The sequence below is a fragment of the Rana temporaria genome, chromosome 2, assembly GCF_905171775.1.
Source record: "Rana temporaria chromosome 2, aRanTem1.1, whole genome shotgun sequence".
Classification (NCBI taxonomy): domain Eukaryota; kingdom Metazoa; phylum Chordata; class Amphibia; order Anura; family Ranidae; genus Rana; species Rana temporaria.
This window is the reverse complement of record NC_053490.1, coordinates 497,386,359-497,399,267: the sequence shown is the minus strand read 5'-3', so window position 1 is coordinate 497,399,267 and position 12,909 is coordinate 497,386,359.

Here is a 12,909-nt window from a genome sequence, read left to right as displayed (position 1 = left end):
TCCACTCTGCGAAGAATCATACAATTCGTCAATCATCATTTCTTAGATTACTCAACTGTATGACTATCTACAGATTTTGCTTATCTACATGGAAATACCCAGGATAAGGCCTCATTCTCACAGGCATACTACTCTGGTATTGATTTAAGGGTAACCCCACACCAATTTTTTTAAAATAACAGTGTAGGGTCCCACCCAAAATCCATACCAGACCCTTATTAGAGCATGCAGCCTTGCAGGTCAGGAAAGGTGGGGGGACGAGTTTGTTGATGGGAACAAGGGTCTCTTCTCCACAACCCTGGCTGTTGTTGTTGTGGGGGTTTGCAGGTGGGGGGCTTATAGGAATCTGGAAGCCCCCTTTAACATGGGGGCCCCCAGATCCTGCTTCCCCTTTGAGAATGAATATGGGGTACTTTACCCCTACCCATTTGCCAAAAAAACTGTACACAGGTTTTTGACACATTCTTTATTAACAATAAAAAAACAGTGTCCCTCCATATAGATCCATTGTCAATCAGGACACCCGCCACACCGTCGACCCAAAAAACAAAAAAAAATTGCTCTTCACGTGTGAAGGCATACTACCTAATGGCTGGCTCACCGTTTGACCAGCATGCATTGGTTGATGATGTCACAAGAGGGGGTGGTGCCACCAGGTGATGTCGCCATGTGCCCCTGCTCTTACCTATATAAGAACGGTCAAACGGCAAGCAAGAGATTTTTATTTTCAGTTTTTGGGTCCGGCGCTGTGGCGGCATCATGACTGACGATAGCTCTACATCGGGGGACATTGCTTTTTTTATTTAAAATAAAGGAATTGTCAAAAACCTCTGTAATGTTTGTATTTATTTTGACACTTTTTGGGGAATGGGTAGGGGTAGTATGTACCCCACACTCATTTACATGGGGGGATCTGGGGGCATGTGGCCTGGTATGTTTCAAGAGGGGGAGATCGCTCAATCCCCCATTCCTGACCTGCCAGGCTGCTTGCTCGGATAAGATTTTGGGGGGACCCCATATTGTTTTTTTTTATTTTGGCGTGGGGTTTCCCTTAAAATCCCTACCAAAGCTTTGCCCAATCAGTGAGCAAAATGCACTGTACAGCGTGCACATGGGCGAACACCCGCCAACAACCTGCAAAGTCGGGTGTTCCTTGAATGGGGAGAATAGCCAATGTTACATAGTTACATAGTTACATAGTTACATAGTTACATAGTTAGTCAGGTTGAAAAAAGACACAAGTCCATCCAGTTCAACCACAAAAAACAAAATAAAAAAACACAGTAAAATCCTATACACCCAACTTCATACCCACAGTTGATCCAGAGGAAGGCAAAAAACCCCAGCGGAGCATGATCCAATTTGCTACAGCAGGGGAAAAAATTCCTTCCTGATCCCCCGAGAGGCAATCGGATTTACCCTGGATCAACTTTACCTACAAATCTTAGTACTCAGTTATATTCTGTACATTTAGGAAAGAATCCAGACCTTTCTTAAAGCAATCTACTGATCTGGCCAGAACCACCTCTGGAGGGAGTCTGTTCCACATTTTCACAGCTCTTACTGTGAAAAAACCTTTCCGTATTTGGAGGTGAAATCTCTTTTCCTCTAGACGTAAAGAGTGCCCCCTTGTCCTCAGTGATGACCGTAAAGTGAATAACTCAACACCAAGTTCACTGTATGGACCTCTTATATATTTGTACATGTTGATCATATCCCCCCTAATTCTCCTCTTCTCAAGAGTGAATAGATTTAGTTCTTCTAATCTTTCCTCATAGCTGAGCTCCTCCATGCCTCTTATCAGTTTGGTTGCTCTTCTCTGCACTTTCTCCAGTTCTCCTATATCCTTTTTGAGAACTGGTGCCCAAAACTGAACTGCATATTCCAGATGAGGTCTTACTAATGATTTGTACAGGGGCAAAATTATATCTCTGTCTCTGGAGTCCATACCTCTCTTAATACAAGAAAGGACTTTGCTCGCTTTGGAAACCGCAGCTTGGCATTGCATGCCATTATTGAGCTTATGATCAACTAAAACCCCCAGATCTTTCTCCACTACAGACCCCCCCAGTTGTACTCCCCCTAGTATGTATGATGCATGCATATTCTTAGCCCCCAAGTGCATAACTTTACATTTATCTACATTAAACCTCATCTGCCACTTAGTCGCCCAATCAGACAGAGCATTGAGGTCGGCTTGTAAATTGGAGACATCCTGTAAGGACGTTATTCCACTGCATAGCTTGGTGTCATCTGCAAAGACAGAAATGTTACTTTTGATCTCAGACCCAATATCATTTATAAATATATTGAAAAGTAAGGGTCCCAGCACTGAACCTTGGGGTACACCACTGATAACATTGGACCATTCAGAGTAAGAATCATTAACCACGACTCTCTGAATTCTGGCTTTCAGCCAGTTTTCTATCCATTTACAAACTGATATATCCAATCCTGTAGACCTTACCTTACACATGAGCTGTGTGTGCGGAACTGTATCGAACGCTTTTGCAAAATCCAAATATATCACGTCCACAGCCACGCCTCTGTCCAGGGTTTTACTTACCTCTTCATAAAAGGAAATCAGGTTTGTCTGACAACTTCTGTCTTTCATGAATCCATGTTGACTGCTGCTTAAATAGTTTTTTTCCAGCAAGAACTCATCCATGTGGTCTTTTATTAAACGTTCCAGTATCTTCCCAACTATAGAAGTTAAACTAACAGGTCTATAGTTACTTGGTAAAGACTTTGTTCCCTTTTTAAATATGGGCACCACATTGGCCCTGCGCCAATCCAGTGGTACTATTCCTGTCTTTAATGAGTCCCTAAATATTAGATACAGTGGCTTTGAAATGACAGAGCTCAACTCACCTAGGATCCGTGGGTGGATGCCATCAGGTCCAGGTGCTTTATCCACCTTTATTCTGTCTAAATATTTCTGGACCATATCACTTTTGAGCCATTGTGGATTTGGGGCTGTGTCACTCCCACCCCCATTTTGGACATGAGCTCCCCCATGCTCCATTGTATACACAGAGCTGAAGAAAACATTTAATAAATTTGCCTTCTCTTTGTCCCCAGTCACCCACTCTAGATTATTTTGTAAGGGGCCTACATGCTCAGACTTCACCTTTTTACTATTAATATATTTAAAGAATTTTTTGGGGTTTGTCCTACTATCTTTTGCAATCTGTCGTTCGTTTTGAATTTTTGCATCCTTGATTTCCTTTTTGCATATCCTGTTATATTCTTTGTAACATTTAAACAACACTAGTGTTCCTTCATTTTTATATTTTTTAAAAGCTACTTTCTTATTGTTTATAGCTTTTTTAACTTTGACCGTGAGCCACATAGGTTTTATTTTTAGCCTTTTAAACTTATTGCCCATGGGAACATACTTTGCAGTGAGGTTCCACACAGTCTTTTTGAAGAATTCCCATTTCTGTTCTGTGTTCATATGTGCCAATAGTCCCTCCCAGTCCAAGTCCTGGAGAGCAGCCCTCATCCTTGGAAAATTTGCTCTCTTAAAATTTAGTGTTTTAATATTTCCTGTATGTATTTCTTGCTTATAGTTAACATTAAATGAAATCATGTTATGATCACTGCTACCCAGGTGTTCCTTTATCTGAACATTAGTAATAAGCTCTGCATGGTTTGAGATTATCAGGTCCAACAGAGCATCATTCCTAGTTGGGGCCTCAATAAACTGCACCATAAAATTGTCCTGCAATAGGTTTTTAAATTTTTGTCCTTTAACTGTCCCAGAAGTGCCATTAATCCAGTCAATTTCTGGGTAGTTAAAATCCCCCATTATTATCACCGTCCCAGACCTTGCAGCCCTTTCCATCTGTGCAAGGAGCTGAGTCTCCACCTCCTCATTAACATTGGGTGGTTTATAACAAACTCCAATGATTAATTTTGAACTACGCACATCTGTATGCAGTTCCACCCATAATGCTTCAGCCTCATCACACGCTCCATCAACCAGGTTCTCTTTCACGCTTGCTTTGAGGTCACTTCTCACATAGAGACAGACCCCTCCACCTTTCCTTTTTACCCTGTCTTTCCGAAAGAGAGCATAGCCAGGAATATTAATAGCCCAGTCATGTGAGGATTGAAGCCAAGTTTCAGCAATACCGATTACATCATAGCTCTCCTCATGCATCAGAGCTTCCAGCTCACCTGTTTTGCTTGGCAGACTTCTGGCATTGGTGAACAAACACTTAAATGTATTGTTACATTTTTCTCTGGTGTTTTTCATATAATTTATAGTAGTACAAATGGCACTATTATTTCCAATGGCTGTTTGCAACATGGGAACTTTCTTGTCACCTGCCATAACCCTCCCCCCATCTATCCCCATTCCACTCTCCATTAATGTCTGACCACTAACTGACCTGTCTGCTCGATGTAATTCTAATTCACCCTCCCCCCTCAATCCTAGTTTAAATACTCCTCCAGCATTCAACATGAACTCAGGCTGGGGCAGAACTGTTCGCCCAACACTACTTACAACACAAGTTATGTAAATTCTTGACCCATTCCCAGCATCTATAAGATGGCAACAGCAAAGCCAAATGCTGGGATTATATAACTCTTCTGTACATTACATCATCCATGGCCACCCAATGTCCAAAGGGGGAAGATGTCAGATTTGGAAGAAGTGCCAGAGAAGATGACAAGAGCGGCAAGGGTAATATTGAACCTGTATGTGCTGTAGGAGGGTAAAGAAGGAGGGAAGTCTTATATGATGTGCAAGTATTCTAAGCATGAAGCTACCATTACAAAGCTGGAGTTTAGGTATGGCTTTTTTTCATAGTTACATTGTTTCAGCTTGGAAAAGTATAAGCAGGGCTGGACTGGGACAAAAATTTTACCCTGGACTTCATCCAGACGGGCCCAGTTTGACAGGTGGCAGATCTCTCCCATACTGACCGGCTGGACAAACCCGCCCCTCCATAGAATGCATTAAAGTGGAGTTCCACCCATTTTTTTATGTTTGTCTGTGCTGCATGCCCTAATCTCATACGGTAGTGTTCAGAATGGACAATTTTTATTTATTTTGTTGCTTGTAAATACCTTTATTTTGTAGTCCTTCATTACTTCCTCCTCCTTATTAGCCTAGGCTATTAAGTCACAAGGCTATTCGCAAGGGTTTCTGGGATAGGCAACTTCCTCTGACACTCCCATTGCTATGGAAACCTGACTGAAACCTATTACATCGTTTGTGCAGCACTAAGCATGTGCGAGATCTGCAAGGCTGAAATCCAGGAAGTCATACAGTCTGGCTTCATGATGCCCACACTTAAGATGGCCACGGTCTATTTCTAGATTATAAACTAACTAAATGCTCTAACAACCTAACAAAACGGACCTTAGTTTACAGACTAACTTTACTAGACTACATTAAGCTTAAGTATTATAGGGGTATTTATATTTTAAAAGTGAAATTGTGGGTGGAACTCCCCTTTAAGATAAAAAAAACTTCTTCCTTTACAACCACTTTAATTATAATTGTACAGTGCAGTGGCAAAGGCAGTATCATATCTGTTCTAGGATGTTCTGCTTTCTTTATCTTTCATTTTCTGCCAATACACATGACAGCTTTCATGGGTAACTTCTGTGTGGTCTTTGGGAATTGTCCATGAAACTTTCAACCTTTTCATTACTACAGGGTTTTCACACAGTAAAATACCTTCCTATGAAGAAAATTAGATTTAATGATGTGAGGAGACTTTAAAATGCCTCAGTCAATTATACTTATTATTGTGTCTGTTCATTTATCTTATGTAATGCAATGGGAATGAGAAGTAAGCTTTTAGCAAATGGAATTTTCTCAGATATGATAAAGACTATACAGGAGAAAGTAGCATATATTATTTGCCCTTATCTTTTTCCTTTTCTTCACATTTCTCTATGCAATTAAAGATAGAGTGAAATTAAACTAGGTAACTAAACTCTGGCTCCAAAATTATTTTTATCATTTCCTCTATTCTTCTATTTTTTATATTGACTATTAAAAACCAACTAACTGAAAACTTTAGGGAACTGAATCGCTGTTTAAAGTAGGACTCCAGATAACACATATTGACTGATTTACTAAACGAGTAGATAATCTCCACTTAAAAAACTGAATACTTAAATTTTCACATGAAAAGCAACTGCACACAATTGTGTATTTAAAGTGAACAGGAATTCGCTTTTCACATAAATGGGTGACTGAACTGAATATTCACATTATTAGTAAGTGAGAAGTTTAAACTCTTTTGGTAAATTAACTTAAAGCGGGGGTTCACCCTAGAATAAAAAAAAAAATTTTTTTTTTTATTCTATCATAAAATTCGGCATCGTAGCGCGAGCTACAGTATGCCGGTCTTACATTTTTTATCCCCGTACTCACTGTTTAATCCGACCTAGACGATTCCGTCTGCCCACGGGGAATGGGCGTTCCAATCCAGATGGAAAGTGATTGACGGCCGGCTCTGGCGCGTCACGCTTCTCCGGAAATAGCCGAAATAGGCTTGGCTCTTCACGGCGCCTGCGCATAGCCTGTGCGCAGGCGCCGTGAAGAGCCGAGATCCACTCCGGCTGTCTTCGGGGAGCGTGACGTGCCAGAGTCGGCCGTCAATCACCCTCCCTCTTGCTAGGAACGCCCATTCCCCGCGGCAGACGGAATCGTCTATGTACGATTAAACAGTGAGTACGGGGTTAAAAAATGTAAGACCAGCATACTGTAGCTCGCGCTACGATGCCGAATTTTATGCTGAAATGTTGTTCAGCTGGGTGAACCACCGCTTTAAAGAGATTGTAAACTTTTTTTTTGTTTTTTTTTATCAATAAACCTGTTTTACTTACCTGCTTTGTGCAATAGTTTTGCATAGTTTAGTGTAGAAAGCTCATCCACACACTCAGCGTATTCCTTGGATATAAATCCACTTCATCAGGAGTTCATTGGTGGAGCATGTATATTCAATACATACAAAAGAATACATATAAGATATTTTTTTAACAATCTCATACAGGGAAATAAAACTACAATTTCAAACCGTCTAGTTCAGTGATGGCGAACCTTTTTGAGCTCAAGTGCCCAAACAGTGACACAAAACCAACTTATTTATTTCAAAGTGCCAACACAGAATTAAACCTACCAGCGGCTCTGTACAGAGAATTGGACTGATCACCCCTCTCAATCAGCTCTAAGGGACCAAAAACGTACAATTCTGCCAGATTCACTCAGAATGCAGGGATCAGGAGTGTGTTACGCTTAGTATGCACTGTGCAACATACACTGATCTACAATTACCTACCTGATCCATACACTGACCTACCTGACACCTACACTGACCTACCTTACACCTACACTGACCCCCTCTGACCCATGCACTGACCTACCTGACACATACACTGACCCCCTCTGACCCATACACTGACCTGAAAAAAGGGTGGGGAAAACTGCGCTAGGTTCAAGTGCTATGATATGGATTAATAAGCAGCAATTAAAATCGTGAACGACAAAGCAATATGAGAAAAAAGGGGGAGTAATTGCGCTAAACCAATATAGTTGATTCAGAGGGAAAAAAACATATGATGGGCATGTGGCCCAAAGGTGTATCGTGTTAAGGTGATGACCTTAGGAACAAATGAAATAAATATATCACCAAGTGTAGTAATGTCTCTAAACAGAGGGCCGCAGGCACCCAAGTGGATTAATTGGGTGAATGCAGTACTCACGTGCCCAAAGTGAGACACTAATGGGAGAAATTCAGTGTATGATCACAAGTCCCCAAATAAAAATTCATAACAATGTGAATAATGGAAATACAGATCAAAAAGTAAAACATGTGAATTCATACATATTGAACCAAAGTCCATATGTTGTCTTGAATGAATACAAAAACAGTTCGTGAAGGGTTCAAATGAGAAAAAGAACACCCGTGCAGAGTCCAACTGATAAGGGATCCCAGCCACCACGTGTGAATCCACCACCGTATCCAAATCTGCTTACCAGATGAAAAGGTCCTAATGGACCAAACCCAGCATTTCACTCCACAGTAGGGGCTAGATGTTGATATGTCTGCACCAAGGGACTGGAAATGTTGTGTCCACAGCAGGGTATGACTTCACATAGGGCTCAATTAGCATGGGTATATGGAAGACAAAATGCTCCACATAGCATAAAACCAGAGATATTTTATTAAAAACGACAGCAAGTAAGAATACAACTCACATTTCAGCAGATAAAAAAGAACATTTCAGCCTGTAACGCCGGCCGGCCGGACGTTTGCAGGTAAAAGCCGCTCGTGTTGAGAGTACAGCGATGAGGGGGATGACGTCAGCACCTCACTCGCTCCGCCCGACGCATTTCGTGATAGGTCACTTTGTCTCGGGGCTACTTCGTCTCGGGACACATACTTCCTGCACTACTCACCCCCCCCATCCCCCCACACACATTACAATGTAGATCGGAGGATCAACTATCCTCCATACCTCCCCATGGCCTCATCATCCAGCTCTCCCCAGCACCAGGCAGGCAGTATTGCAGGAGTCCCTGCCATCCAGCCACTTCTTGGTATCCCCACCACTGTGAGGTCAGCTAGCAGCCACGCACCTCTCCCATGGTCATGATCTGCTCTGACCACCACTCCTCCCTCTCCACAGTTCCACAGGTCGCAGTGCCAGAGCAACAGGCAGGACCAAAGTAGTCCTGGGAAAAAAGGGAGCTGGAATTGGGTGCCGCAGACAGGAATACCCGAATGCCTCACCAGGGTTGTAGGGGTCCGGGGGAGGCAATAAGCTGCAGCACAGACCCTCAGGATGACGGTGGAATAACTTTACACCCCCCTAAATGTCGCACCTGGAGTGAGATGAGCTGCTGCCTACCCCCCATGCTACTCCACTGGCTCTGAGTTCCCAGCCAACCCAAGGCCTTGGGACTCTGAATGGGAAATACGAGCCCCCGGGCATTCTGGGGGCCCACTTGGGGCTATAGCCCCTGTCAGCCCCCCCTGCTGACACCACTGGCACTGATGCTAGGAAGAGCGCTGACTCCTCTGCCTACACCTCCACTACAAGTGACTTCCTGGCTGGAGGATTCCCCCCTATCCTGGCGGCGCTGGTTCCATAAGCTTGCGTGCCCACAGAGAGGACTCTGCATACCAGCTGAGGCATGTGTGACATAGGTTCGCCATCACTGGTCTAGTTCATACATGGATCTATTGGAATTACCTTAGCAACCAACCGTGAAGGGGAGTTAACCCGTCACCCTGGCATGGGGAGCAACTACAGGTGTGTATCCAGGGCATGGGGAAGGGCACCAGGGAAACACCACATGAACAATACCAGGATGCTCTCGGGCTCAGCGTTCGACCGAGATCAAGCTCAGGTAAATATCTGAGGCAGGTTTTTTTTTACCTTAATGCATTAAGGTAAAAAAAAAAAAAACCTTAAGGCTTTAGAACGACTTTATTTATATCTGGCTTTAGATTTTATTTTAGAGTGGGAAGGATTTAGAACCTCTTTTAGGATACTGTTTTTGTGCCCCTTATAGAGAATTTGCCCTTTTTTTGCCCATCCAGCTTCTCTCAACATATTTGGCTTAACACGTTTTTTTAGACTCCTAGCTGCTCCCATCAACTGTGGGCTAACGAGTCTGGTGAAAACTACACACCTATGATGCGGTTGGAGTTTTCAACAGGTTGAAGCTTTTGACAGAACACAGGCTCTTCCTGACACGAGACGTGGAGAGAGGAGACAGCGAAGGGCGGCGGTGGTCACCATATCTATTGAAGATGATATACAATCTCTGACACCCTCCATGATGTGGATGACGGCCATTTGAAATAACTCAAGGCTTGAAAATTCTTTTCTCTCTGGTGAGTGAGAACCCCTAAGGGGAGTGTAACGCACGGTTTGAGGATTTTGGTGTGAGGTGCACTTTTACAATACTACACTAGGATCACCACCTGTGTCTTTTGGACCGATTATCACCACCTGTCATACCAATACTGTACCTATAATACATTCAGGGTAACTTAGACTGTTGTTAAGTGCACCAATACTCTTAAAGGGCCACAATGATCTCCAGCAAAAGAAGATCTCAAAAGACTGTCCCTCCTGTAATAATTATTCTGTGAGCCCCCTCTGTTCCCCTGCCCCTTCCACTATCATCCTCCTTTTCTTTAGGACAGTGCATACCCAGTCAATTTAGGAATAGAATTGCCACCATGAATGCACTCTGGCAGCATAGTTCTAGTAAAATAATATGACAAAGTGTGCGCTTGGCCTCAAAACGTTAAAGTCAAAAACTGCTGCAAACAAAAAATCTTTGATTAGTGAGGAAAACAAATGGTAAGTATATAAGAAGTGCTGTTATTGACTATAACAAACTAAAAGTGACAATGGTTTCAAGTGAGTAACAAATTGATACTAAATAATGATCTAAAACGTGCTAATCCAAATAACTGAAACAATACTGTATATATATATATATATCTATTTTATTTTCAATTTTTTTATGAACTTTCTTGCACATTTTGTTTTATTACCTGCAAGTTCTGTCGAATTATCACACATATGCCAATCATTTGTGCCTAGGGTTGCTTAATTTATTGATTCAACCATTTGGATTAGCATGTTTTAGATCATTATTTTGTATCAAGTTGTTACTCACTTGAAACGATTGCTGTTTTTAGTATAGTTCTAGCACTGGGTAGATTAAACGTTACTACTGATTGCTGCTGCACTTGAGGTGGCTTTGCTACTGTTTATGCTGATCTGGACACCAAAAATCATCCAATGCTTACTAATCATAGGATGATTTTTGGTGTCCAGATCAGCTGTTAATCACTTTTTATGGTCAATTAGGTTATTTCTATTGTAATCCATTTTATGCTTGCCTAGATACCAACCATATTTGGTGACAACACATTAAGTTTGCCTTTACTACTGGGTTTGGTGCCTGTTTTCTTTGATATAGCACCACTATTGGCAACTAAGTATTACTTTTGGTGATTTCCTGTGATATTATATGATTGTACCCACAACCTGGTGTGTCAGAGGGGCTAAGGGTCTTGAGAAAGTTGAGACAAAGAACAGAGGACACTTCTTATCCAGTGGCTTCTATGAGCATTACACTTCACATAATTACTTTTTTTTTTTACATTTAATAGATGAAACTGTGTTGAATAAATCAGCCTTTTTTCAGCCTTTAGGTTTCTTCTGGGGAGCCTTGATAAAATGCCTAAAAACGGCCCTAAAATTGTATACAAGCAAGCGGGTGGATCAAACGTATCTTTTAGTTACACGCAGGTTTTCAATGTGCACCATTAAAACCCTCTAGGTTCCGGGATTCTAAAATCCAATGATGTCACTGGTTAATAAGGAGGATATTGGACCCCTGCAAAGTATCCTTTTTTTGCCCTTCCCAGCTCCTCTCCATCCTCATTGGGATTACATTAGCTGATTGAGAGAGAGAAAAACAGAGAGAGAAGAGAAATATTAGGACACTAGTCAGTACCAGCGTCAGTGTTGCCAACCGTCAGTATTTTTACTGGCAGCCAGTAAAAAACTGGCACTTTTCTCCTGCCAGTAAAATGCCTGTGAAAGGAAAAGATTGGCAGTAAAAAAAATATGACTGTGAAGCTCAGTTCCAGTCTGTAGCCAGCTGAGACCATCCGAGTGCCTGCTACAGTGTGTTCGGGGGTACTGGTGGGGGGCGGGTTTGACAGAGGCAGTTCAAGAGTATATGGTGTGATGTTATAGTATAAGGGAGCGAAGCAGCCGGAGGCTTGTGTGCGGGTCTGCGGGATGGGAGCAAGGCAAGATGGGAGCGGTCAGTGCTGTTTGGACTGGAGTATTTTGAATGGATCACCTGGCATGGAGAGAGACTGTCACTCTGACATAGGAGTAGACGTGCTGGTGAGGTGTCATCTCCTGTGCTGTTGCACACTGCTGTCAGTCACTGTAATAATCAATTTCAAGTCTGGGTGTGCCTGCCCATTCTAATTTCTTGCCCTCCTGAGTCTTGTCCCTGAGCTACTTACCACATATATTCGAGTATAAGCCAACCAGAATATAAGCCGAGGCACCTAATTTTATCAAAAAAAAATGGGAAAACGTATTGACTCGAGTATAAGTCTGGAGTGTCCACCTGCATGCCTCACTGTGCCTTACTGTGCCCATGTGCATGCCTCACTGTGTCCATGCCTCACTGTGCCCATGCCTCACTGTGTCCATGCCTCACTGAGCCCATGCCTCACTGTGCCCATGCCTCACCTCACTGTGTCCATGACTAGACTGACGTTTAACATTGGTGTCTATGGAAGGGGTGCCGGCATTGAAAAATCTGTGCTTCCCGGCCATAGGTCCCCACAGACAACAAACTTTGCATACTTGTAGAGGAAGAGTGGGGCTACATGTGTGCAAAGTTTGGGGTCCAGGTCCCCGAAGTCCGGGAGATCAGGCGGAAAAAGGTGACTCGAGTATAAGCCGAGGGGGGCATTTTCAGCACAAAAAAAGTGCTGAAAAACTCGGCTTATACTCGAGTATATACGGTACTTACTCTTTTGAAAATAAAATAGGAAATGTGTTTTTTGCTTTAATATCTACTTTAAATTACATTGCTAATTGCATATTGTACTTGATTGTATCCTAAATATTGAAATTTGCACTTAAAATTTGGGAATTTTTGGAAATGCCAGTAAAAACTTGGCTATGCCAGTAAATTTTGGGTGTTATGTCAGTAAATTTCAATCTGGTAGGTTGGCAATGGCAACACTGCCAACATATTTTCTTTGGAAGAATAAATCACATCTAATGTTGGGTGTTCTATGAGTGTGGATGTCCCTGCATTCTGTAAAACTATCATTTTTTTTTTTCATTTTATAATGGGGTGCCTTGAGATTGTACATA